Below are 27078 nucleotides of genomic sequence, written 5' to 3' on the forward strand. Positions count from 1 at the left end.
AGGGCAAGACTACACATAAGTAAGTTCATATGGATTATTCAATATCATACCCTGAAAAAGTGAGCCCTAGAGGGCAGGGCTGGACCTGGCTTATTTCTATAGCCCAGTTGTGCAAGGCATACTAATTAGTATAAACTAACTAATTGTGTATTCAAGAATTCTAGAACAGGAAATTTAAAAAGAAGTAAGTCTTGGACCCAGAGCAATCCTAAGGGACTTCACAAGTGGGTTGAAGAAAAAAACCTTCACTTCTCTTACTTGAAGTTCTTATTTCTAAATCAGAACAATGGAAAGCTGAGGGGAAGGGAGGAGAAGGAGGGAAGATAAGGGAAGGAAAGGGAAGGGTACAGATGGAAACCCCTTCTGTATGCCTCCACATGTCCTGATTTGGATAGAGACCAGGGTTTGGCCAACTGTGGCCCAAATCCAACCTATGGCCTGTCTTTGCATAGCTAAGAACCATGAGCTAAGAACACTTTTTACCTTTTCAAAGAATTGGAAAAATTTAAAAGAATGATGATATTTTGTGACATGTAAAACAGTATCCATAAATAACATTATATTGGAAGTCAGCCACATTCTCATTTACAAATTTCTATGACTGTTTTCATGTTACAACAGCAGAGTCAAATAGTGGCGACAGAGAACATATGGTCCACCACACTTCCAATATTAACTGTCTGGCATTTTACAGAAAAAATGGTTGCTGACCCTTGGCTTAGACAATCAGTTGAGAAAGATCAGTTGAGAAAAGTGAAATATGGTCTAGGATAAGTGAGGGCTGTGTACATTAAAAGGCAATCTTCTCGACTATTTAAGCTAAGAAAATGCACTATCGGAGAGGGACTATGTGGCTTGGCAGCACCATAATGACCACCTGTCCAAATGTCCCCTCACCTGTGCCCCTGAAGTGTCTAACATTTCGTAGTCATCTGTAGAGAAGGAGGAAGTATTGTGATGGCTTGCCCCATATCTTCCCTTCCTCTGACTTCTTCACGTTCTATTTTCCAGTGCTTGTCAGAGAAACGCTGAATCCTGTTGTCGTTTTTCAGACCCCAGGAGCTGTTCTGACAGTCTTGGCACCGTGAAGCATTCCAAGTTCCTATCTCGTTTCTGCAGCTGCCTGCTCCCCATTCAGTTAGAATGCGCGTCCCTCAATAATGCACTTGTTCGTTCATCTTTCCTCTCTCTCCCAATCCCTCTCTCTCTCTCATGCACAAACACACTCCCATTAGATAGAGAGAAAAAAAACCTCCCAGTTTCTTGCCAAGTCTAATAGAAAAAATCCCTTTCATAAACAGAGCTGCCTTTGTCATTTGTAAAAGTGTTACTATCCCTCCTTCTGGGAAGTGATTGTATTGTTTTTCTGCATGTATGTGTGTGCGTGTGTGTGTACATGCATGTGTGCGTGCATGTGTGTGTGTGTGTGTGTGTGAAGCAGGAAGGAAATGAAGGAGGGGGTTCTATGGAGAGAGTACCATAGAGTAACCAAACAAAAAATATAATGATAATCCTATAAAATTAAGACATGGGGTTCCCAAATCAGTCACCTTCAGCTGGGGAACCTAGAGTGTGAGAAGAATGGGTGGTCCTTTCTGACACCTTATTCATCATCTACGACAATTCCATGATCAAAAATACCTTTGAGAAAAAAGTACTTAAAAAAATAAGTAAAAAAAGAGAATATAGCAACATGCTAACAATGGTTGTCTTTGGGTGGGAGGGAAAGGGGGCAAGACATAGGTAATCTGTTCCTTTATTTCAACTATTCTGCATCTTCCTGTTCTCTTTATGATGTTAAGTTGAAGAGAAAAGAGAAAAGATATCAATGTAAAGGAGAACTCACTGATAAAGAGAAAAATCACAACAAACAACAAAGCCTGATGTAGCCAAACACACATGGGCTACCTTCCGTGTCCAGTTTCGGACTGTTAATCAGAAAACATCATTTATAAAAACTTTTTATTGTGTTTTATAATATTCCTCCTTTTGGCCCAAGGTCTATAAACTGAATACAGCTGAGTCTTCCCCATTGTCCCAAGAATGATTCAGGATCATTTTTCTGAACATCACTTCTTTTTAAACAAGAAAGAGGGCAAATCCATATTGACTCCAAAAGACATAGACCAGTGTGTTCATTTATTACAATATCATGCTCCTCTCATTCTATCTTTCTCCCCATCAAAGCAGAATACATATATAGAATTCTAATTAAGTGAAACTTTGAATGATTAAGATTTTCCTCTAACAGAACAATAGGGACTTCAGCTAAGAGGGGTAACTGAATAAATATTTCCACTCCTTCGTTACATCACATTAAAGTAACAATGAGAGGATCTTTAAAAAAAAAAAAAGCCATAAGGAAAAGAAGGAGAGAAAAGATAATACCTATAGCATTTAGGAAAGTGGAAAGCAGAAATTATACATGATGCCTGGCATAGACTCAGGGATGTAGAACCCTAAACCAGCAAGGGGAAAGTAACCAGGATACCACAAATTGTCAAGAATTGGCAGCATAATTTACCTCTGCATGCAAAGGCTGAAGGACAAAGACAGGGCTGAATTCTATTTAAGGAACAAGTAGAGCCCTAATGATCTACCTGCTCCTTAAGGTCTTGGCAATCTAGAGGTTTCTTCTCTGGGGTAAAATGTAGTGTCTCTGGGAAGGAGCTCTCCAATGTAGAGTTCTGAAAACACCAGCAACATGTGATCATTTATATGTGAATATGAGATCTCCCACTTCTCCCGCTTGATTATAAAAAGCATAGCAGACACTCAGGCAGGAGATAAGAAGATTCTTCTCTGGAGACAATCTCACCTGCTCAAATGAACAAAGTCTAAAGATGTTGGTTTCAAAGTAGGGAGGCGGGCAGTTCCCAGAAAATTGACACAGCCAGATCACCTTCCAAGGAAACACAAACACAGAGCTTCTAACAGCTTTTAGGGGCTCCATTTATTCACAGAAGGAGGCAGCTAAGGGTCACCAGACATCGGAGAAAAGTTTCTAACATGAAAGGCAGACTCCAGAGCAAACAGACAAATAAAAGCAACAGTGTGAGGAGATAAAACCTTCAAAAACCCATTCTGAGTATCCTCAAAGAGATAAAAGCTGACTGTTATTTTCATGAAAAGAGAACTCAGTCCAGAAAGATAATTCTTTAAAATTAAAAATATGAGAGCAGAACTTTAAAAAAAATCTTCATTAGACAAGTAAAAAGACAAAGTTGAGTATAATGAGTTTAGCTTTATTGGGGGGGAAAATAAAGCTAAAGGAAAAAGAATTGGAACAAAATGTTGAAAAGCAGGAAGATTAGAAGAGGCTCAATACCAAAATAATCAGAATTCTGGAGAGAGAGAGAAACAGAGGCAGAGAGAGAGAGACAGGGACAGGAAAACCATCAGAAAAAAAATAGACACCAAGGAGAAGAAGGAAGAGGAGAGGAGGGAGTGGGAGAAGAAGGGAATGAGGAGGGAGGGGAATGAGAAGGAGGGAGGTGGGGAGGGGGGGATGGGGAGGGAAGGGGACGATGAGGGGGAGGAGAGGGAGAAGGAGAAATGTTCCCACAATTGAAAGACATAACTTCCTATATTGAAGCAGATGAAAATAAACGTGCAGCAAGGCACACCATCTTGGAAATTTGGAAGATAGAACAAAGAGAATATTCCAATAGTTTCCCAAAAAGGAAAGAAAATGATTTACAAAGGATGAAGAATCAGTGTGGTTTCAGACTTACCAATGGCAACACCAGAAACTAGAAAAAAAATGGAGGAATATCTTCCAAACTTGAAGGGAAAAATTATTTCCAACGAAGAATCTATACTCCACCAACCACAATGGATCCCTTATCAGGAACTTATTGGAAGATAGGTGGCACCAAAATGAGAGAGTATTTTTAAAAAAAGAACTAAGAAAGGTATGGGAATCTAAGAAATGGGGGTTCAACCCAATAAAAAAGGCAAAACAATTTTCATGTTGAAGGTGAAGGGAGACCCCAAGTTGACAATAGCACACGCTGGCCAGAGACAGCCACTCAATGTAGCAGCAAGAACCAAGTTCTAGGAAAGAAGACTCCAAGCAGATAAAATCTGTAGAACTCTTGGGGCTTAAAGGTTACTATAGCAGGGATAAACAACAGGGAGAGCTTAAGGATCATTTAACTACATAGAAAACTAAAACAACTCAGAAAGTAATTATTAACTTCAGAGAAAGCAAATATTACACCAGAAGGGAAAATTTATCACAGCGCGTGCACACACACACACACACACACACACAGCTCTGCTATGAATAGCATTTATTTAAAGTCATAAAAATGTAAATGCTGAATATTGATTTAACCAAAGGGGTATAACTATTTGGAAAGGATGGGGTGAAGGAGAGGATAAGAAATGTGCCGATATAAAGAAAAATGAAAGGAGGAATTACAGAATGCTTAAATCCCCCAGAATGGAGAAGTCACAGAATAAATATATTTTTTAGAGATATGAAAGCCACCAAAAGAAGTAACTATGACAATTGAAAATGACTGCCTCTGAAGAGATTGGAACAGGGGCACTGGAGGCAGGAGATTGCTGGGATTCGTAAGAAGACTTATAGAATCACTTGACCCTTTAAACAACATGTGCATGAAAATTCCAACTTCAAAGTCGATTTTTAAAGAGTCTTCAGACACACACATATATGCAGATACAGGCAACATCCAAAACAGAAAAGCAAACCTCTACCTAGAGAATAGGGAAGTGGGGGAAGTGGTTTGGCTGGAACCAAAAAGGATGAGAAGGCATCATAGAAAATGAGAGAGATCAGCATCACAAATAAGAAGGAGACATCAAAGTATAATTTTCATCCTTCCAACACCCGTCTAGGGCTTTCAACTTTGGAAGAGCACACGTGGACTCCGTGTTGACTCCCCTTCCTTCAACCCCCACCATTAGCCACCAGAACAGCGTTTGCCAATCATCTGCATTACAAGTATCACTTCAACAGGTATTGACATGGAATAGCTGATTACGGATATGGAGCAAGAAGCAGAGTCATGGCAAGGAAAGGGAGAGGAAAAGCCAGCATTTATATGTTGTGCAATTCATACCCACAAAGAAATCCACAAAGACCAACTGTTGACTAGAGATTGTATAGGTGCAGACCTAATATCTGTTATTGGTAAAGAGCTCTCCCCTACTCTGGCCCTTTCTCCCTCATTACACCAGCAGAGGGATGGATTTGGAAGGATGGGATAGGACGGACTACCCCTCTCACAGGCGCGTGTCCAGCAGAGAAGTCTGTCCATAGGAGCTTGGTTTGAGAATGTCCCAAAATTTCCCTCAGAACCTCGGAAAATGCCTCCTCACATCAAGAACTCCACAAGCTGTGTTTCTTTCTCTGCTGAAACAATCCCATTACAAGAAAACAATCTTAAATGAGTTCTCACCAAACTGAAAAGTTTTGACACTGATGAAGGTCATTCAAACAAGATGGGATGGCAGAGTGGTGCAAACCAACATTCACATGTTTGTATTCACTTGTTTGTGTCCCCCACCCCCCCCAAAAAAAACCCCGAGATTTATTTCTTTTCATCGTTCTGGGCTTGCCTCATGATTATTTATTAATTGAAACATAATTGACATATAGCCTCGTGGAAGTTGAAGGGGCACAACCTGTTGATGTGAGTATTTATATATTACAATATGATTATGACAGTAGGATTAATTAACACTTCTACTGCCTCACATAATTATTTACTTTTTGTGGTGGAACATGTAAGATCTAGTCTCTTAGCAACTCTGAAGTCCATAACAAAGTGTCGTTGGCTACAGTTACTATGCCTTGCATTAGATCTCCAGAGCTTACTCATCTTTGATTTGCAAGTTTGTACCATTTGACTAACATCTCCCCAGTTCCTCTACCTCCATGCCCGTGTTGAAGAGCCCTGGGAGAATTCCTCTCCAACACCCTCTAAGTCTTAGTCCTCTCTTTCCCATATTCCTATATTTCAATGCTGCCTGTGAATTCTGATCACATAGTCCCTTGAGAGGGGCATTTATACCACTGATTAGCTATAGTCGTGTGGCTCTTCCTGGGGCTACAAGGACGCTACAAGGAGGCAATCCATTGCTTTTCATTAAATGTCAATTTGATTAAGTGATGTGAGAGCAATGCTATAGGTTTTTATCTGTGGATTCTTGTGGGGAGGCCCATGGATTGCTTCGAGAACTTGACCTCCCTCTAGACCTCTGACTTGTTAACTCCGGAGAAGTACTTAACTTCTTTCTCATCTATGAAAGGGAAATAGTTCTGAGGCTGTCTTGAGACTACAATGAAATAATAACCATAAAATTCCTAGCCTGGAGTCCTCACACAGTGCTGAATGGAATAATCTAATGCCTCTGAGGCCACGCTGTATGGCCAAAGACAACCAACAACCCCAGCTCTGGGGAGCAGGATAAACACAAGACTCAGACCGAAGTATTAAGGCATTTACTAACTGTCTGCTTTGCATTCTGGCCATCACTTGCTACCTGACTCTACCTGCTCTCACCCCCAGAGAGCAAACGCCCCAAATGCAAGTTCTGCCCTGCCCCTCCAAAGAAAGGCAAGGAGCAAAAAGGGTCCACCCTGAACGACAGACAGTAATAGGATTCCAGCATCTAATGGAGGCAGAGTTTGTGGTCCGCCGCAAACAGGGTTATTCAAAAGGTAATCGAGAAATCCCAAGGAGAGGCTCCTCCACCCTGCCAGACGAATGGCCCCTTTCCTCTGTAATCTGAGTTCAGAGTCACGGGTCTCCTTCCAGCTGACTCAGCAAGCCAAACAAAATGCTTTGAGCCAATTCCTCTTTGAAAGGGGCAGCTGCTCCGGTGATATGTGGTGCAAGCCATTTAGGCTGGCCCGGGGTCCTACCAGGGCTACTGGGGAAAGTGTTCTGCTCTCAGCTACTCACAGCCAAAGGTTAAGATGAGCATCGGCTCAGAAATGGGAGGGAAATCGCTGCCTTCATTTTTATCCCCCTGGCAGAGGGGAAGTTATAAAAGCCGCTTTCTGAGCAGTGAACCATAAATGAGTTCATCTCTCCTGCTACTTAGTTGTGTTTCCCCAGGCAAACCGTGGTATCTTTGAGACTCTTCAGTGAGGAAAAGAGGTGGGATTAGGTCTGTGAAACCCCTTTCCACATTAGGGTTCTTTTCTGCAAACATCTCTACCTCATAAATATTCTGCCACGCATGAGACAGCGGAAGGAAACAGATCAGCTACTGTCACAGGATTATGGAAACTTTCCATCTTCTCCAAGTTTTGCATTTCAGCTAAAGCTTAAGTACCAAAAAATAGTTGTCAAGAAACTTCTCATTTAAAGTCAAGTCCAAGACCCTCTCTGCAAGGCTGCAAAGGGTAAAGTAGAGAGCCACTTTTACCAGTGTTGACTATTATTTACTCCTAAGCTTCATTTAAAATTCCACTGGAGGGGCGCATGGGTGGCTCAGCAGATTGAGCCGCTGCCTTCGGCTCAGGTCACGATTTCGGGGTTCTGGGATCGAGCCCCACATCGAGCTCTCTGCTCAGCAGGGAGCCTGCTTTCCCCCCTCCCCTCTGCCTAACTCTCTGCCTACTTGTGATCTCTCTCTCTGTCAAATAAATAAATAAAATCTTAAAAGAAATTTTTTCACTGGAGCTTAGAGTGAGGACTTCTTTAAAAAGGGGTATGTGCCAGGGAACCTAGGTGGCTCAGTCAGTTAAGCATCCGCCTTCAGCTCAGGTCATGATCTAAGGTCCTGGGATCCTGGGATCCAGCCTCCTATCCAGCTCCCTGCTCATCAGGGAGTCTGCTTCTCCCTCTGCCTCTGCTCCTCCCCTGCTTGTGCTTGTGCTCTTTCTCTCTCAAATAAATAAATAAAATCTTTTTAAATGGGTGGGGGTTTTGTGCCATAGGTTCCCCCTCCTCACATTTTCCCCATAGGTGGGGAAATGCTTTCCCCTCATTTTAAGGCAGGTGAGCTGCCTGATGACGAGTCTCAAAACAACAACTCAGAGAGATTGACAGGTGCTCCTGGAGTTTGCAGGACTCAGGGACTGCCAAGCACATCTGAGTAAATCCAAAGGCAAGGGGGTTGGACTGGAAGAAGGGGGCAGAAAGAAGGAGGAACTAAATTGGGAATGGCCCATTCTTCAAGTTAGACTGCACAAAGGTGGGTACGTGTTTTCCAAACGCCCACTATGGACCCCACAATAGGAACCAGCCATAGATCTTTAAAAAGACTGTCCCCAAAAGCTTCCTACCAGAGGCAGTCAGTCTCATCGGGAAGCGGCTGTACCATGCCACCAGAGGTAAGTGGTTGGGATATTGTAAGTGGCCATCCAGAAAAGGTATTACCAAAGTTAGTGAACTGTAGCCAGAGATTCGTACTAGGGAAATTTCTGTGGAGCACACTAATAGGTCCCCTGAAAAGGGCTGACATCTGCACATCTACACCCAGAAGGGGATGCCAGATGCAAATGTCCTATTCCATAAGAGCCTCCTGGCTTCTCCTCTCTCCCCTCCTCAAAGTCAACCCTACAAGGGCCAGAAGCCACTACTAGGAAGGTATATGGCCAAACAAACAAATACTAAACACACTGCCATCCTCCCTCTTCCCACTACAGATTTCCTGAGGCTGTCACAAAGACAGGGAGGGATGAAGAGGTTTTTTGCCAATATTTTCTTATGAAAATTTTCAGACATTCAGCAAAAGTTGAAAAAAGTTTATTGTGAACCCCTATAGACCGACCATCTATCTTTCTCACAAATCTATCCATCCCTCTATCCATTCTTACTCCCTCTTAGTTTCATGCATTTCAAAGTGAACTGAAGACATCAATATACATATCCTAATACCTCAGCATGCATTAACTAGGGTTCAGTACAGTTTTACATACGATAAAATAATAAATCTTCAGTATATATTTGTTGAGTTTTGACAAATGCATATGTATAACCCAAAACTCATCAAATAAAGAACATTACCATAACCCCCCAAAGTCTCCTTCATGTTTTTTTATCAGTCAATCCCCTCCCACTTTTAGATTTTTTCCAAGCATAGATTGGGTTAGCCAAATTTTAGAATTCCATGTAAATTAAACCATATAGTTTGAGAAGTTCTTTATCGATCTTGGGTATCAGCCCTTTGTCTCTATTGTCATTTGTGAATATCTTCTCCCATTCCGCGGGTTGCCTCTTTGTTTTGTTGACTGTTTCCTTTGCTGTGCAGAAGGTTTTGATATCGATGAAGTCTGAAAAGTTCATTTTCACTTTTGTTTCCTTTGCCTTTGGAGACATATCTTGAAAGAGGTTGCTGTGGCTGATGTTGAAGAGGTTACTGCCTATGTTCTTCTCTAGGATTTTGATAGATTCCTGCCTCACTTTGAGATCTTTTGTCCATTTTGAGTTTTTATCTTTGTGTATGATGTGAGAGAATGGTCAAGTTTCATTCTTCTACACAGTTTCACTTACCTGTGGAGTATAAGGAATAACACAAGGATACTGGGAGATGGAGAGGAGAAGTGAGTTGGGGGAAATTGGAGGGGGAGACAAACCATGAGAGACTGTGGACTCTGAAAAACAAACTGAGGGTTTTGGAGGGGAGGGAGGTAGGGGGTTGAGTGAGCCTGGTGGTGGGTATTAAGAAGGGCAATATTGCATGGAGCACTGGGTATGGTGCCTAAACAATGAATTCAGGAACACTGAAAAAAAATAAAACAAACTGAAAAAAATTTTTTTAAAACTAAAAAATAAAAAAATATATAGTAATGACCCTTCATTTCAGCAAAATGTTTTTGATAGTCAACACTATTGCTCTACATATCAACAGCTATTTTACTTGTACTGGTGGCAGATTACGATACTTTGCTTATGCATTCTGTTTGTGGACCGGAGGACTGTGTTGTTTTTGGCTGTATGAGTAAAACTATTATGTTCTTCTACAAGTCTTTTTTTTTTTTAAATATACATTTTCATTGATTAAATACCTATAGTTAAGTGACTGGATTTACAAGGTAAGTATATGTTTACTTTTATAAGGAAATTCTAGAAACTTTTGAGTGTGATCGTACTTTATATTCCCACCAGCAATATGAGAGAATTTCAGTAGCTCCACATTCTTGCCAACATTATTGTTTAATCTTTCTAAACAACCATTTGGTGGGTATGAGTGGTATCTTGTTCTTGTTGTTGTGGTTTAATTTATGTTTCTTTTTTCTTTAAGATTTTATTTATTTTTTTGACCTAGAGAGACACAGCAAGAGAGGGAACACAAGCAGGGGGAATGGGAGAGGGAGAAGCAGGCTTCTTGCAGAGCAGTGAGCCTGACGCGGGGCTCCATCCGAGCCGAAGGCAGCTGCAACAACTGAGCCACCCAGGTTCCCCTTAATTTATATTTCTTTGATGAGTAATCTTGTTGAGCATTTGTTCCTACTTGTGTATCATCCTTGTAAAGTGTCTCCTGAAATCTTTTCTTCTTCTAGAGGATAGTTTTTGTTGTTGCCATTGTTGTTTTATCTTTTTATTGTGAGTTTATAAAAAATCCTCCCGTACCCTCAAATCTAGTCCTTTGTCAGAAAATGAGTTTATAAATATTTCTTCCCAGTCTTTGGCTTGCATATTCATTGTCTTAATGTATCTTTTGATTAGCAGAAGTTCATATCAATATTTCTGGTAGATCCTGTATCAGTTGTTACAAGATGTATTTTCAAAAATTGTGTTTATTTCATCCACATTGTTGAATCTGCCACCATAAAGTTGATCATGATAATCTCTTTTTTTCAGGTTTTATATATTTATTCAGAAATTGATGCAACTGTGGAATGATGCATTTTTAGCACTATGAAATCCAATGTCTTGAAATCCTTTTTCCCCACAGTTCTGTTTATTACCATGTTATAATCCTGAAGAAATTTTCTTATCTGAACTTTTTCATGCATTCAGGTATTTTGCATGATGTCTGATGTGCTCAGTACTAAAGACTGCAATGAAGTAGTAGCTATGATCATAACCCTCTTATAATCTGAAAACAAAAGGGACTTTCTTTTCTGTACTGAGAGCTAAGAAGTTATCAGGTAGTAATTGTCCATCCATAAGCCACTGGTCACTTTTCTTGGATCAAGTAGTATGTCCAGCTGAACACCTGGATAGGACTTCACAAGATGGGTAGCAACATCAGCCTTCCATTTACTTTGATCTGTTCCCAAATATCCGCTAAAGACTTTTTTTTCCCCCAAGGACAGAGCGCTGAGTTGCAAATTGGAGCAAATGCTGACACAGATTTGGACTTTCCAGGATTCTTCAAAGCCCATATCAGAGCTCTGTGGCCTCCCCTAGAGTGGCCAAAAATAGACCTCCTTTAGGGGGTCCATTGCAAAATTGGCATTTATGAGTTGGGGAAGCTCTGCCGTTACATAAGAGTACATTCTATAGTTAGTTTTCCAAGGATTTTCAGTGGCATCTACTTCGAAACCCAGCACCAGTGCCAAAGTCCTAGCCCTTGTCTTCTCCTGTAATACTGCAGCCAGGAGGGCTGTCATCTGGAGAAAGGATGACAAGGCCATGTTCAGCGGCAGCTTGATGATAACCAGACTTTGATATAAAATTTTGTTCCATGCAAGTTAATCCAGATAGCCACGCAGTGCGGGACATTTTCCAGCTTCTGACTCGGGTGGTAAGTAGATAGCAAATTTCACCTGGCAGTTCAGTTCAACACTGTCATGTTCAAAAACATTCTGCAATCCTCCAAAGCACGTGGTGCTGGAAATCTGTCTCAGGGCCTTGTTTCTCCTGACCACTGCTACTTGCTTTTTTTTTTTTCCCTGCACCAAAGGATGGATGATCCTCGGCGATGGGAGGCAGGCAGGGAAACGAGCAGCAGCTGGAGTGGAAAGGTGGGACCTCATCTTCTAAACTTGTTCAGAATACTCTTCTCCTCCTTGTGTCCACAGGATCTGCAGTGATAATCCCTCTTTCTCTTCCGATATAGAGAATTAGTGTTTTCTCCCCTTTATTGCATGATCAGCATAACTAGTGGGTTACTAATTCCAATCTTTTCAAAGAGCCAATTGCCTTGTTACAAAACAATTGCTTGGTTGATTTTCTTTCTTTTCTGTTTTCATTTGTTCGGCCTCTGCACTTTTATTTTTATAATTTCCTTCCTACTACTTTCCTCGGGTTTTCCTTGCCTTTTTTGTTCCACCTATCTTCTCCAGGTCATTAATTTTAGACTCTCCCCTTTTTCTATTATAAGCATATATAGCTATAAAGTTCCCTGTAAGACCTACTATGGTTGTAGTCTATAAATGTTGATACGTTCTATTTATTATCATTCAGATTACAATGTTTTCTATATCCTCCTGTGATTTATTTTTCTGTGACTCATGGTTTATATTTCATCTCCAAATAGTTGAGACTTTCCTAGATATCTTATTGTTAATTTCTATTTTAATTTTATTGTGGTCCAGGAACATACGTGGATGATTTCAATTTGATTTAAACTATTGCATGTTTTTTTATGACCCAAACTATGATCTATGCTGGTGAATACCATAAGCACTTGGAAAAATATGTGTATTCTGTGGTTGGTGGGTATCGTCTTCTGTAAGTTCGTTCAGGTTGGTTGATAGTGTAGTTCTGTTCAACTGTGTCTTCACTAAGTTTCCTTTAGTGGATGGACTGATTGGTTCAAAGATAGGTATTTAAATCACCAATAAACATTGTGGATTATCTATTACTGCCTCATGTAGATTGAGGTTCTGTTAGTAGGTACTTTCTTTTTATCTTTTTTTCAAGTTTTTTATTTAAATTCTAGTTAGTTAACATATATGGCAAAATTGATTGAAGGCATAGAATTTAGTGATTCATCACTTACATATACTGATATACTTACATATACTCATCCCAAGGTACTTAGTTTTCTTTAATGTCTATGTCTTCCTGATCAATTGACTCTTTTACTATCAAGAAAGATCCTTCTTTTTCTTGACTTGTAACACACTTTATTTCATATTAATATAACTACTTCAGACTTCTATCACTTCATTTTTAGAGTGTATTTTTACAACATGTTTATTTAAACCTATCTGTATTTTTATATTTAAAGTGAATCTCTTATAGACAGCATAGCATTGGGTCTTGGGTTTTTAAATCAATTCTGGCAATCTTGACATATTAATTGGAGTGTGTAATTCATTAACAGTTAATGTTATTAAATATTGATTTGCTGGTGATTGATGTGATTGGAGTTAGGTCCATCATTTGCTTTTTGTTTGTTTTGGTATTTTGTTTTCTGTTTGCCCTCCCAGCTTTTTCCCCTGTTCCCTTTTTCTCTGACTTCTTTTGGAAGACTTAAATAATTTTTATGATTCCATTTTAAATTATCCATTGAATTTTAGATATGTCTTCTTTCATCATTTCTCATTGATTATGCTATTCATTAAAATATGCAAGAGAGGATAAGTTTTAAATTGGATGACACTTTTAAATTTTGCAATTAAATGGGACAAGATTTCTTAAACCCTACAATTGTTCAGAAAAAGTATGGGATGCCAAAGACTTGTTCCAATGGATGGGTAAGAATCAATCCCAGAGCAACTCGGAAGGGTGAGGGAAGAAATGAGCCATTTCTGACTGTTCCTTACTAGATCCAATGCATTTGAGAAATTTTATATGAAGTTATTTTTATTTTTTATAATTGTTACAATCAATACAGTTATTCCCAGATGAGAAAATAAAAGCAGAGGAAGCTGATAGTGAGAAAGCAAGAATCATTGAGAACTGCCTTAATGCCTCACTTTACATTTGAGAAATATGTCAGCATGATAGCTTTCCACACAGAGGATTGAAGGGTTTTGCCTCTGTTACACTTCCTGTTACATTCTGGATGAAAAATATTTTTTTTTCTTTCCATGGGAACCTATTAGAGATATTTGAGAACAATGCCAGCTCTAGACCAAAGTCTGATATGAGTGGAAATGTATTTCATTCCCCCCCCCCACATTTCCCTTTTGCCAGCTGAGAAAGAGGTGAAAAAAAATTGACATTAATTAAACCTCTACTATGGTCCAAGCTCTGTGTATGGACTTTATACACATTATCTCATTCAATCCCCAGAACTACCCTATCAGGTAGTTACTATTGCTTCTGCCATTTTACACAAAACATAAAGCTCACAAAATCTAGGAACTGTGTCCAAACTGACTTAGAAGTCATTGAATCATTAGGAAACTTTTTAAAATGGGCATGTAAATAGGACTTCTAGAAATGTCTCTTGAGGCAATTCTTACACTGATGTCCAAAGACATTTACAGTAATATTTTCCACCAAGTTGTTTATAATAATGAAAAACTGAAAGCAGGGTGAAACACCCATCATTAGAAGAATGAGGTTAGTTATTCTATTATTGTTCCATAATATAGAACCCTGCACAGATGTTGACAGATAACATTAAGTTACAAAATTACATGAGCCCAAGAGACATGTTCAAGAATATTCATCAGGTTTGTACATAAACACAAATAGGAAGGAAAAAGCACAGGTTATCTAAAGTGGTTATTTACTGGGCAAAGGGGAGAAAAATGGAAGCGGATTTGTAGTTTTAATATGTTCTGATATTGCATAGTGTCATCTATAGCCTGTGTAATTTTTATAAGTATATTTATGGTTGGCATGATTAGTAGTAGGTAAAAAGACAACAGAATTACTTTAATAGAATCCTTCTTTTTACCACAGCTCATTTCTATAGCTAGAACCTTCCCAGACTCTGAAGAAGGAGAATTCTAGAACCAGAAGACAGCAATATTGATGCTGTTGCCATAGGGTTGGAGAAGGCAGATCAGGGCAGCCAGATTTGGCAGCAGCCCTACATAGCAACCTCAGGGAATCTTGCAAGGGACATAGTCCTCAATCAATGAATTAAATCAAAAAGCAGATCCATACCAGTTGTGACTTAGAAATAAAGGTTACTCGTATCATCAATAATAAGGTATAAGTAACATATAACAAAAGAAGCCATTCTACACTCTTCAAGATAAGCAAAAACTTGAAAGTCTAATAATAACACTGAGTAAAGCCAAAACCAAAATGAGCTGCCCAACGTCACTTATAGGAACACAAATTATTACAATCGCTTTAAACAGTTTGTCGATACCTGGTTAAGTTGGAGACAAGCCTGCACCACACATTAGCAATGCCACATACGTAAGAGATTCTTTTTAAGAGACCCACGCAGGAATACAGATGGCAATACTGTAGTACTTATGGTGTGCTATGTCCATATGGTAGAATATTAGTCAGCAGGGAAATTAAATAGACTAGAGCTACCCATTTCAACATGGATCAATCTTGGAAAGATAAAAATGAGCACAGGAAGCATCAGCTGTATCTGCAATGTTTTATTTTGCCAAAAAAAAGGGTGGGGGAGAGACACTGAATCACAAAAGAAAAATAAAAGAATCTGAAATCTACATAGAAAAATATCCATATTTTTGAGACTTTGAAGTTGTATACATTAGTGTCAGTTGTGTTAGTCTCTATCTTTTCTGTATTTTTGAAGAATTTAATAGGAAGAAAAAAGACTAAAGATATAGGAAAGAATATTCTGAGAAAATACACCAAAATTTTAATGATTGTTTCTAAATCTTAAGAGTCTAAAGGACCTTAATTTTTCTTTTTATATTTTTCTATGTTCTATTTGTATGTATGAAACATGTATTTCATTTATAACAATAAAAGTGGGTTATTTTAAAGTTAATATATACAATTTCTGTGACATATGATGAAACTATGAAATACAGGTGCAGCAAAAAGAACCAGAAATAGACTAAGCTATTAACAGTTGTTAATCTTTGAAGTCTGGGTAATGGGTGGCTTTTTGCTCATACTTTTCTCTGAATACCAATTTTCCTATAGTGGGAAAGTACAGTATTTGTGAAAGTTGGCTTACATGAAAGGCTAGAGGTCTTTTTTTTTTTTTAAGATTTATTTATTTATTTGAGAGAAAGAGAGAGAACAAGTAGGGGGAGGGACACAGGGAGAGGGAGCAAGAGAATCTCAAGCAGACTCCCCACTGAGCACAGAGTCCCACATGGGACTCCATCGCATGACCAAGATCATGACCTGAGGCAAAATCAAAAGCCAGTTACCTAGCCAACCAAGCCACCTGGTGCCTCACGGCTAGAGGTTTTAAATGAAAAGAAATTCAAATAATTTTTTCCAACATTGTAAAATGTTCATGGCCCTAATGATAAACTAAGTTATAAAAAAAAAAATCTGTTCTTAAAGAAGAATTGAATTAGAGCCAGATAATTTTTAAATGAAGTCTGGTATGATAGTGCAATTTATATTGATATTCCATGAATGCTAGCTCTGCTAATCAAAATATTGAGTTAAATAACATGAACTATTCCCTAAATAAATTCCAGGAGTGGGGGTTATTGGCAAAGGGGGAACATAAGGTCCTAAATGGCCCAGTGACCTGAGTTGTCTCCACGCAGAAGGAAGCATGAGTCATTTAATCAATGCTGTGTCTTTTATAAATCGTCAGGAACTCTCCCAGGAAGGCTTTAAGAGATAGATTCCTTATTACCACTGATATATGTTCCAATTAAATGTTTCACATCACCCTCCTGGGACTGCCCAGCCAAAAGGGAAAGAAAGATGTGATCCCTGCCTTCTGACTCCCACTGTCAACAAGATTCTTGCACATTAGGAGGGGCCATGACCAGCCTGTGGACTAAAATCTGTAATGGAAAATGACCGCACTGCCCCAGCAATCTTGATGCTCTGCTCTAGAATCAGTGCAAAGCTCTGACTACCTTAGGATTTCCACACACCTGTGCAGAGAGGCCGCTTCAAATAGAAGAGCAATGTTTTCTTTCTGGAGAAAAAAAAAAGAATCCAGGACAATTCTACCCCTTCCTCTGACACTGCTCTCCTGTCCATCCCGTTATGGCAACCAAACCCCAGGAAACAGCTGCCCTTGCTGGTCAGAAGTTGTCCACCGTCTGTGCTAGGTGATGAGTTTTCCAAAGCACAGGTGTAACCAATTATCTTAGGGGATCTGAACAGCAATGACTCAAGGTGTGAAAACCCAGGATTATTGACCCAAAGTGTACAAATGGAAAATACAGAGAATTGAAACATCTCGCCAAGGTCACCTCCTTCAGAGTTGATAAGCCAGTGTGGCTGCAGGCAAGAAGAAAGAAAAAGTGAACATGGTAGGAAGAAGGGATCAGGGCAGAGAAGCAAATGAAATACTGAATTTTTAAATTTACATCAGGTTTAGCCTTTTCTATTTCGCACTTTTCTTAGGTTAATGAGACGCTACAGACACATTTCCATGATAGCTTTATTTCCATTCCTTTAGAGGCTTCTGACTAACCACAGGAAATGCAGCTGACCTGTTCCCTTGTTGTTTAATGGCCTCATCTTCCCTCCCCTTCCCACTCTGCTATCTCAACACCCATATAAGACATACAAGGATTTGGGTGTCTCAAGACTTTGCATCTTTCTGCTCAGCTAATTACCCCCAACTGAAAAAAAACTGGTCCACATACTTGGAGCAATACGGTAATCGAGCTACTAAATGCTCCTTTTGCTAATGACATGTTTTTTCAATATGTTCAAATGAGAGGCTCATTGGAAATTATTCACTTTCTTCTGAGTTGCAAAGGAAAATGAAAGGCAAATTATGGCTGTATAAGCACGTGTTTGCACGGATCCTATCCCACTGAATTAATTAGCCATCTACAGAGCTATTGATGGCTAGCTCTTTCCTTCAGCCTTTGCACTTACCAGGTGGAAATGATTAAAGATTTAATTTCCTTGAGGGGTCATTTAGGTTGGAGATGTCACCTTTGTAATATAGAAGTCATAACATCCACCAGAGAGAAGAAGAGAACAATGGCTTCCATAAGGATATCAACAGTGGGAAGAGAGGTAATGGAGTGTTGATTTGAAAGGAACTCAGGCCTGCTTAGGCACTCTGATTTTTCAGATGAGGAAACTGGGGCCCGGACACATTAAGGAGGTTGGTCAAACTCAGTCAGCTGTGTGTAGCAGAATTGAAACTAGGAGCTATGTACTGGCCTCTCCCTGCCTCCCCTCCATCCTGTAGCCTACAGTGCCAGTTCAAAATAGAAGCAAATTCGAGATAATGTGGACTCAGGGAAGGGTGCCTGGGACAAAGTACCAATGCACTCTGGCAATTTTCTGCAAATTCTTTAATTGCATGACTTCATTGGTTCAAAGACTTTGCTTCACTCACACATAAGCCAACACACACAGTCCAAAAGAGATAATTCATCATTATCTTACTCTACTTGGGGTGGGGAGTCCAGCCAGAATGAAGAAGAGGCAAGATCAAGAGGAGAAAGAGGGAGCCGCCCTCTTACACCCTCCTGCTCGGATCAGCCCAGGTTGATCCATTTTCATTACATTTCCCTTTGATGCAAAATCCTCAAACCTTGGGCGGGAAGCTCTGCTTATCAAATCTGTTCTTAATAATCCATTTTTATCAAACTTTATCTGATAGAACCAAAATATATTTGATCTTACTATAAAGGACACTTATCAGTCCTCCTGCTAGAACAGCATTGCCCCAAAGTGAATGCTATTAAAAGCAAAGTCTTTAGAGTCAGAAAGAAATGAGTTTAAATCCAAAATCTATCACTTCCTAGCTGCAGTGCCTTGCCCAAGTCACTCAAAAACTCAACAATATCTCGCTGAGCACACTAGGTTCTAGGAACTCAGATACCATCCCTGTCTTCCTGACTTTACACCTTGGAGGTATCACTAGGCACCAACACACCTGTTACCCAAATTAATGTAACTGTTATAAGTGCTGAGAAGGAAGGTCCCTAGAACCACAAGGTCATCCACCGGGAAGGCTTGTCCTTCTTACAAAGGTCACAGACTTCCCTTAGGAAAGGTAGCTGGAGCAGGGATCAGAAGGGTCAGTGGGGAAGTGAGGGAGAGCCAGCATCCTGGGCAAGCCTCAGCACTGGGATGGGCCATGTCCGGTCTGAGAGATGGAATGTGCATAGCGTGAACAGAGAGGAGGAACACGTGGAGAGGTCCGAGAAATGAAGAGGCACCTGCGGCCATGGTTAGGAGGTTTGCCTTTATTCTGAGGGCCAGGGGTGATGTAGGACATGATCAGACCCAAGCACAAACAGACCAGAGGGCAGCATGGACACCGGGACATGGGTAGAAGTCCAGTGTCATGATTCGTGCAAGAGCTAGTGATGACATGGACAAAAGGAGTGAACAGAATGTAAGGGATATCTAAGAACTAAAATCATTTAAGCCTTCATGATAAATTGGATCTGAAAACTGAGAGGAAGGGGTACGTCAAAGCTGACTCAGAGTATTTTGGCGTATAAAACTGGATAGGTGGCAGTTCCATACTCTGAAAGACAGAATTCAAGGGGGGGCCTGACTGGTGACCTACACCTCTGAACCTCAGTCTCCTCACCTACAAAATAAGGATAGTAATACCTTCTTTTAGGTGTTCTTACCCAATTCAACGTGGGGGTGGGGTGGTGAGTCCCCACACACATACAACACCAAGCAATTCTCGGACTCCAGAAGGGAATCCAAGGATTTGCCTCAGTTCTGACACTATCTATCCAGGGATAGCATCAGACTCCACAGGGTCAAGGATGACTGCCCCCACCCCCACTTCAGATGCCAGTTCCAAGCCCCAGGCTTACTTGTGCTTTTGACCTACTGGCTACAGACTAGAGGTTCCAATGACCTCCTGCTCAGGTTCAGTGAATGTGCTAGAGTGGTTCACAGAACTCAGAGAAACACCACTTACTTAGGTTTACAGTTTATGTCAAGATGTGGTCAGGGATATGAATCAAAAGGTATGTGAAGAGCTGCATCACGTGAGGTATGAAGAAAGCGTGCAGAGTTTCCATGCCCTCCCCAGGGTACCATTCTCACCAACCCCTCCATGTTCACCAACATGGAAACTCTCCCAAGTTTTATGGAGGCTTCATTAAATAGTCATGACTAGTTAATAAGTCATTGGTCATTGTCTGATTCAACCTCCAGCCCCCCTGCCTTCCCCTGAAGTCTAGGGGTAGAACTGAAAGTTCTAGCCCTTACAATCACAGGCTTGGTTCTCCAGGCAACTGGCCCCCCATGCTTTGGTTACCTAAGAGCGGTCCAAAAGTCACCTCATTAACATAACAAAAGACACCTCCAGAACCCTTATCATGGGAAATTTCAAGGGTTTTAGGAACTATAAGCCAAAAACCCTAGAGAAGGACCAGATACACAAGGAATATATTTTGATTATTTGAATGACCAAAAATAGATTTCTTATATATCACAATATTACCAACATAAATCACACAGCTATCAGAAGCATTTAGAGAAGGTTCCTAGAAAGTGACTGGTGTTAAGCACACCCCGAAATAAATGGTATCTATTCTCAAAGGCTATTCTTAATCCGGTTGCAAATTCAGGATCTCATACATTTGTTTCTTTTCACTCTCCTTTATGACCCTTCCTTCAAACTGTCGGTTTACTGATCAAATCATCTTAAGTAGTCTCTATTATGCCACACTAGCAAATCAGGCAAGGTAGCAATTGCTTTTATAAACTTGTTGTAAATGTCACTGCTACAGTTTAGCTCACAATGGCTCACTTTGCCATTCAAGGGAAAACATGGATGGCAAACACAGTTCCTGGTATTAGCCAAATGCTCTAGCACACACGTGTTTATTAAACAAGGCTGTAGTGCTGGGTCATTTAAGGGAAACTGAAAAGCACTGCTCTCAAATGGAAGGGAGGGAAAAACAAAAAACAAAAAACAAAAAACAAAAAAACAAAAAACCATGGGCAGGGCACTTTAGAGTCCATAAAGCCCCACTGTGAACGCTGCATCAAGGTAACCTCACACTAGAAGGGTAGGGAGGAAGGGCAGGTGTTTTCATTCTTACTTTTACCAATGAGATTAATTTAGAAAAAAGTAACTTGCTCCAACTCACAAAACATGGAAGTTGTAGAAGTGATGTAAACACAAGTCTTCTGGCTTCTCATTCAAAACACTCCCTACCAATGTCAAACCATTCAATGGAGACCCTAAAAATCATGCAGCCACTATACAGAAGAGCAGTACAAAATCAAAACTCATTTGAAATTTCATGCTGGTATTTTAGCAATTCATTATTAGTTCACTATTATTATGGCTGTCATTAACAGACAAGATGAGTTGAGTGATTAGTATATGCTAAGCCATATGTTAAACATTTCTCCTGCATGGCTTCATTGAACCTTTACAGCAACCTATAACAAGGATGCTTTTATGAATCAGAATTATAAGAAGTACAGATGAAAAGGGAAGGCTTAGAAAATTTAATTTCCTAAATCTTGGTCTCCTTGTACAGCCACTATAGTAGACCGGCATGCCTCTATGAGACATCCTTCATGCATAGCACAGTCAAATATCCATAAAACTAATAAAGTGAGTAATTTCACATTATCCTGATTTTTTTTTTGGAAATTCACACAATACCTCTCATCATCCTACCAGAAAAGCATGTCATCTATTTCCCTGATTCAGTAAGCAAATAGGTATGAACCCTTACCTGGGCCAGGTACCACCGTGAGTCTCTATAATAGCACCTTTTCTGTACTGAGGTTCATATCTCAAATTTTGATCTTGGCTCTGCTTCTTACAAGCTAGAAAACATTTATCAAGTTACTTAGTAGCTCAGTTATTCAATTTTTCTGTGAAATGGGGGTGATACTAGTTCCAACATCATCAGGTAAGCGGAACCACATGCCTAAAGCATTCAGCATGGTGCCTGGGACATGGCCGGTACTCCACACATATTTGCATGATGATTTTATATTTTGACAATCTTCCAGAGAGCAGAACAGATGTGAGTTTCATTCTATAGAAAGGAAACTGTTTCCAAGATGTAAAGTATTTTGCATAATATCACACAGCTTATGAATGACAAAATGAAGAAAGGAAATCAAGTCTTCTAAATATGACAGAACAAATTTTTGTCATTAATATCCCACACAGCTCTCTAAGGAGGGAAGATCCTAGTATCTGGAGGATCTTGAAAGTAGAAGCATGGTGGATCCAAATGGCTCGTCCCACAGGGTTGAGAGGTTAAAAGACCCAGAAGATGATTCAGAAGAAGGAAGGACCAAAGAATAGAGATATGGAGGTAGCATCAGAGAAAGGGGGTGGGGGAGGGAAGAGGTAACAAGAGAAAAAGTCTGGAAAAAGAGAGTATGTCCACAGGGATTTGAGAAGTTTGCTCCAGAGTGCACAGTGTACCTCCCTCTTCTTTCTATCTTCAGATTCATCGTGAAGATCTAGACTGATGTGGGAAACAAAGGTAAAAGAAAAATTATTAAATTTCCTTACTACCCACAGCCTATTGACAAGTCCTTGAAACAGGCAGAGTAACATTCCTCTAGGGACTCAACTGCCTTGGGGTTGACACTTTGCTAAGGGCAGAAGGCAATCCTAGCTGGAAACCCCCTTCCTAGATCCTGTAAGCCTACTTTACCATATAAAAATTCCTTTAGAAATCTCCTTTATTTCTAAACCCCACAAGATACGTGTTGGCAATCATCCTCCAAGCATATGGCCCATAGCTATACATCTGAAGGATCTCATGACTGAGGTTTTATTAGAGGATAATAAATGACATTTTCCCAAAAACAGTTAGCCCCCTCAAGGCCCTGGAAGTCTTGCTTCCAAAATTCCAGAGACTTGTGCTCTCCCTAACTCCCTCCCAGCATGAAGGTATATAATGGGCCACTCCCCATGACCCCAGTACAGCTCCTTCTGCCCATGGGTCCTCTCCTCATGCTTTAATAAAACCACCGCTTTGCACCAACGATGTCTCAAGAATTCTTTCTTGGCTGTCGGCTTCAAACCCTGACATCTTTCCTACATCATAGACTACTTATAAATGGTTTGGGATGAGTCTAGAGATGTGAAGAAGAGTTGACCCCCATCTGAAACTGGTTGAGGAGTAAACAACAGACAGCCGACAGGACCACCCCCACTGAGGCACGCTCATGGGAAAGCAGTGGGGCCCAAGCTCCATGTTGCATAGGGAGGATGAAAGGTGTGTAATGAGACTGTATGTATCAGATGTGGCTGAAGATAAAAAGTAGAGGATAGGGAGGAAATAACTCAATTCTTCACAATCTGAGAAGATATAATCAGCAGCTATGGCTTCTAGGGTACCATTCTTAGTCTGGCCAACTAAAGTGGGGACCCAGATCACTCATTCAGAAAGCTTTCCAACCTGTCACAAAGCCTGGAAGAGAATCATATATGTAAACACTCTCTGATGGCCCTAGAAGTGACGTACCTGATTTAGATAGGAGAAGAAATGAAACTAGAGAATGTTCATGTTTGCTCCTAGTTTCTTGCTTCACCATGCTAAACAAAGGCAGACCAGGTGGGTCCTTATAGCAGACTGAAAAAAAAAAATATATATATATAGTCCCTTCAGTTCTGTCCTTCCCTCTTTGTCAAAAATATAACTGATGAAAAACAGAATCTGCATTGGCCACCTGTTACTGAAGTTCAAATACTTGGTTTGTTGTGTTTTAAGATCCTATCTGCTAAGATATCATTTGCTTTTATGTCTCTTAGCCTGGACATAGTAATAATTGCTTGAATTTGCAGGTAGTAGGTAGCAAGAGGAATGGTGAGAGAGACAAGGGTGGGGAGGAAGAAAGGGGCAGGCAGGGAGTAAAAATAGATCAAGAAAGCTGGTCTCTCTCCTTAGAAGAATGAATACATCCTTGCCACATCTTGTTTGGAAGAAGGCAGACTCTTGGTTGCTCCATTCAATTCTCTTTTCTCTCCTCATGCCTCCCTCAACCCCATTCAAAAAATATGAAATAATGGGGCACCTCAGTGGTGCAGGCAGAGAAGAGTCCAACTCTTGGTTTCAGCTCAGGTCATGATCTTAGGTTTATAAGATCAAGCCTGGAGTTGGGCTCCATGCACAGGAGGGAATCTGCTTGAGATTCTCTCTCCTTCTCTCTCTGCCCCTCCCACTCATGTGCTCTTGCTTTCTCTCTCTCTCTCTCTCTCAAATAAATCTATTTAAAAAACATATCAAACATTAAAAGACTGGGGCTAGTGAGGGAACAAGAATAGAATTTGGAGTCAAATGATCTGGGGATAAGTCCCAACTTCTGCCATCAATTAGTTCCATGATTCTAACCAGAACACTGTGTCCCTTTTGACTTTGCTTCTTCTCATGTACAAAACATGACTATAAGTATCATCAATGAGATAATATACTCTGTACATTTCTATGAGTACTTATCAACATTAATGGACAAAAATATATTGGATCAAGGATTTAAACATAAGACCCAAGACTATAAAACTCCTAGAGGAACATATAGGGGGAAAGCTCCATGACATTGGGCTTGGCAATGTTTTTTTGGATTTGGATTTCACATCTAATGTATATTAAATAAATCCCAAATTAGACAAGTGGGACTCTATCAAACTAAACAGCTTCTGCACAAAGAAGCAATCAACAGAGTAAAATGGCAAACTGCAGAATAAGAGAAAATATTTTCAAACCGCAAGAAGAAATTACTATCCCAAATACATAAGGACCTCCTACAACTCAATCGCATCAAACAGATCATCTGATTTTAAAATGGGGACAGAGGACTTGAATAGACATTTCCCCCAAACAAGATTAGATCTTAAGTTGCTCGATCTCATATGCCAGACCCACATGTCTCCACTTCACCCAGCTCTTCCATCACCACCTAAAGTGGCATGTATGTTTTGTGTCTTCTGAGCCAAGCTACTTCACCCACCAGCCTGACTGCAGCCACAAAACCCCCATCCTGGGATGGCCAGTGCAGAGACACATAAATAAAGTCTGAGTCAGAAATTCAAGGAGTCCCCCTATCTGCCCACAGAAGCTTGGGAACCTGAGGGGAAGATGGTCTGAATGAACATGCATGCTCCCCTTGTTTGTTTCAGTTCTACTATGTATGAGGGTGTTTCAACACGAGGTGTGACCTGGAGAAGAATATTACAAAGCAGAAGGCTGCTCTGAGAAGTTTGTGTTTCCTATGACCGGTGTGCATGCATTTTCCAAAACCACACGGGTAACGATGGTGATGGAATTTCAAGAAGCTACTATAGCATGGGCAGACTATGGCCTGTGGTGAAATGTGTCCCATCACCTATTTTTGGAAGGCCCATGAACCAAGAATGGCTTCCACATTTTTACATGGTTGAAAAAATTCGAGAGAAGAGTAATATTTCATGACATGTGAAAATTCTATGAAGTTATGTGAAAATTCTATAAAATTCAAATTCAGCATCCATAAATAAAGTTTTATTGGAACACAGCCATATGTAATCATTTACATACCGTCTGTGGCTGCTTTCCTACTACAACTTCATAGTCGAGTATTTGCCACAGAGACCATATGGCCAGAAAAGCCTAAAATATTTACAATCTAGCCCTTTGTGAAAAATTCTCCTTGACCCCTGAGCTATAACACATTATTGCTTAAAGGGTACAAATTCATTTATCCCCAAGTACAGGTCAAGACAAAACTCCCTTCCATTCCGGCCTGATCCACTTCATCAGCTGTGAACTTATTGCCTTCATTCTTGCCCTTCTTTAAAACACATTTTTCATAGCCCTCTTCATGCCATTCCCTGTTCAAAAGCCATGTATATACTTTTATAATCAGGAAAATAAATATTTTAATGTGCCAGTGGTTTTCCACCATTTATGGAACGAAGTCCAAAATACTTGTGATATGCCTATAAGCCCATTCAAGTCTAGCCCCCACCTCTCCCTCACTTCTGAAACAAGCATCCTGCTGCCACGCTCCCTACTCTGCCACAATGCATTTCACCTTCATCTATATAGCAACTCCCTTATTACCTTCAAAGTCCACCCAAAATACCACTCCCCTATTTTCATATCCTCAATCAGAAGACTCTTTTGTTCAATTTTTCCCCCAAAGCACATACTTTTTATAAACTTCTGCAAAGAGATGTATCATATACTACCTTGAAATGACTTATCTGTACCTCTAGCCTACCCATATGCACCATGTCCACCAGCAAGTGAACCAAAAACCAGTCTCTTCCTCTTTTTGACTCTAGCACTTGGCGTGAAAAATATAACATGTGTTCATAGAATTTAATAGTAATAATAGTTATGATTCCTTTTGTGGTCTTCTTAATCTTAGTAGTTTAGAACAGGATTCTTAAAAATAAAATATAATCATAGACATAAGACATCTCTCCACAGGTTCATTCTAAGTAGCTCTGTGACCTTAGATAAGCGACTTAACTTTTCTAAGACATCAATTTCTCATGTGATAGAAAAATAAAGATAGGACCTAACTGACCGACTTAATCTACTTCATGGGAGAGGATGATAATCAATCATAAAAATAACAACCAGCATGAATGGTATACCTTCACATTTCTTAAGATTATTGGCTTAAAAAGTGCTTTCATAAAAAAGTTATTTTATGTTGGCATAAAAAAACCAAGACCCACATAACATAATGTCACTAAAAGCTGTTTATAAATTGTGAAATACACATGTGAAATAATAAGGATTTTAGTTTCTATTATAATCACCACCTGGCATAACTCAAAAGCTCACAGCCTAGGCTGTCCGAAGAACATGTTTGGAGGGCTCGTAATGCACTGCAGAGCACAGGTGACTTTATTTTGCATGGTAATGAAACTGCCTTCTGGGTGCCTCTACTTCAACTTCCTTGTGAGGAGATAAGACAACACCTTACACATGCATGTACCTTTGATTTACAAGACACCTCATACCCATGATCTGGTTTAACCCTCAGACCTGTTCCCACTTGAGAGCAGAAATTCCTTCTTCAGAGCAGCAAGTGACTTGCCTTAGGTCTTCCAGCAAGTGACAGAGGAGTGCAATTTGAAGATGTCCTCAGACTGTCAAAGCTCTGACCTTTCCATCGTTTTAAGAGCCTCTAGCATCCCAACGCTTGAGGTCATCTAGTCTAACATCTATTCTAGATCATCTATTCA

At 40.1% G+C, this 27078-nt stretch overlaps 1 pseudogene; it reads right to left on the reverse strand.

Annotated features, from left to right (window-relative positions):
- Nucleotides 1-10937: 10937 nt before the first annotated feature.
- On the reverse strand, nucleotides 10938-11911 carry LOC122894684 (annotated as a pseudogene).
- Between the last annotated feature and the right edge of the window lie 15167 nt (nucleotides 11912-27078).

Source organism: Neovison vison, chromosome 13 (assembly GCF_020171115.1).
Source record: "Neovison vison isolate M4711 chromosome 13, ASM_NN_V1, whole genome shotgun sequence".
In the NCBI taxonomy this organism is placed as follows: Eukaryota; Metazoa; Chordata; class Mammalia; order Carnivora; family Mustelidae; genus Neogale; species Neogale vison.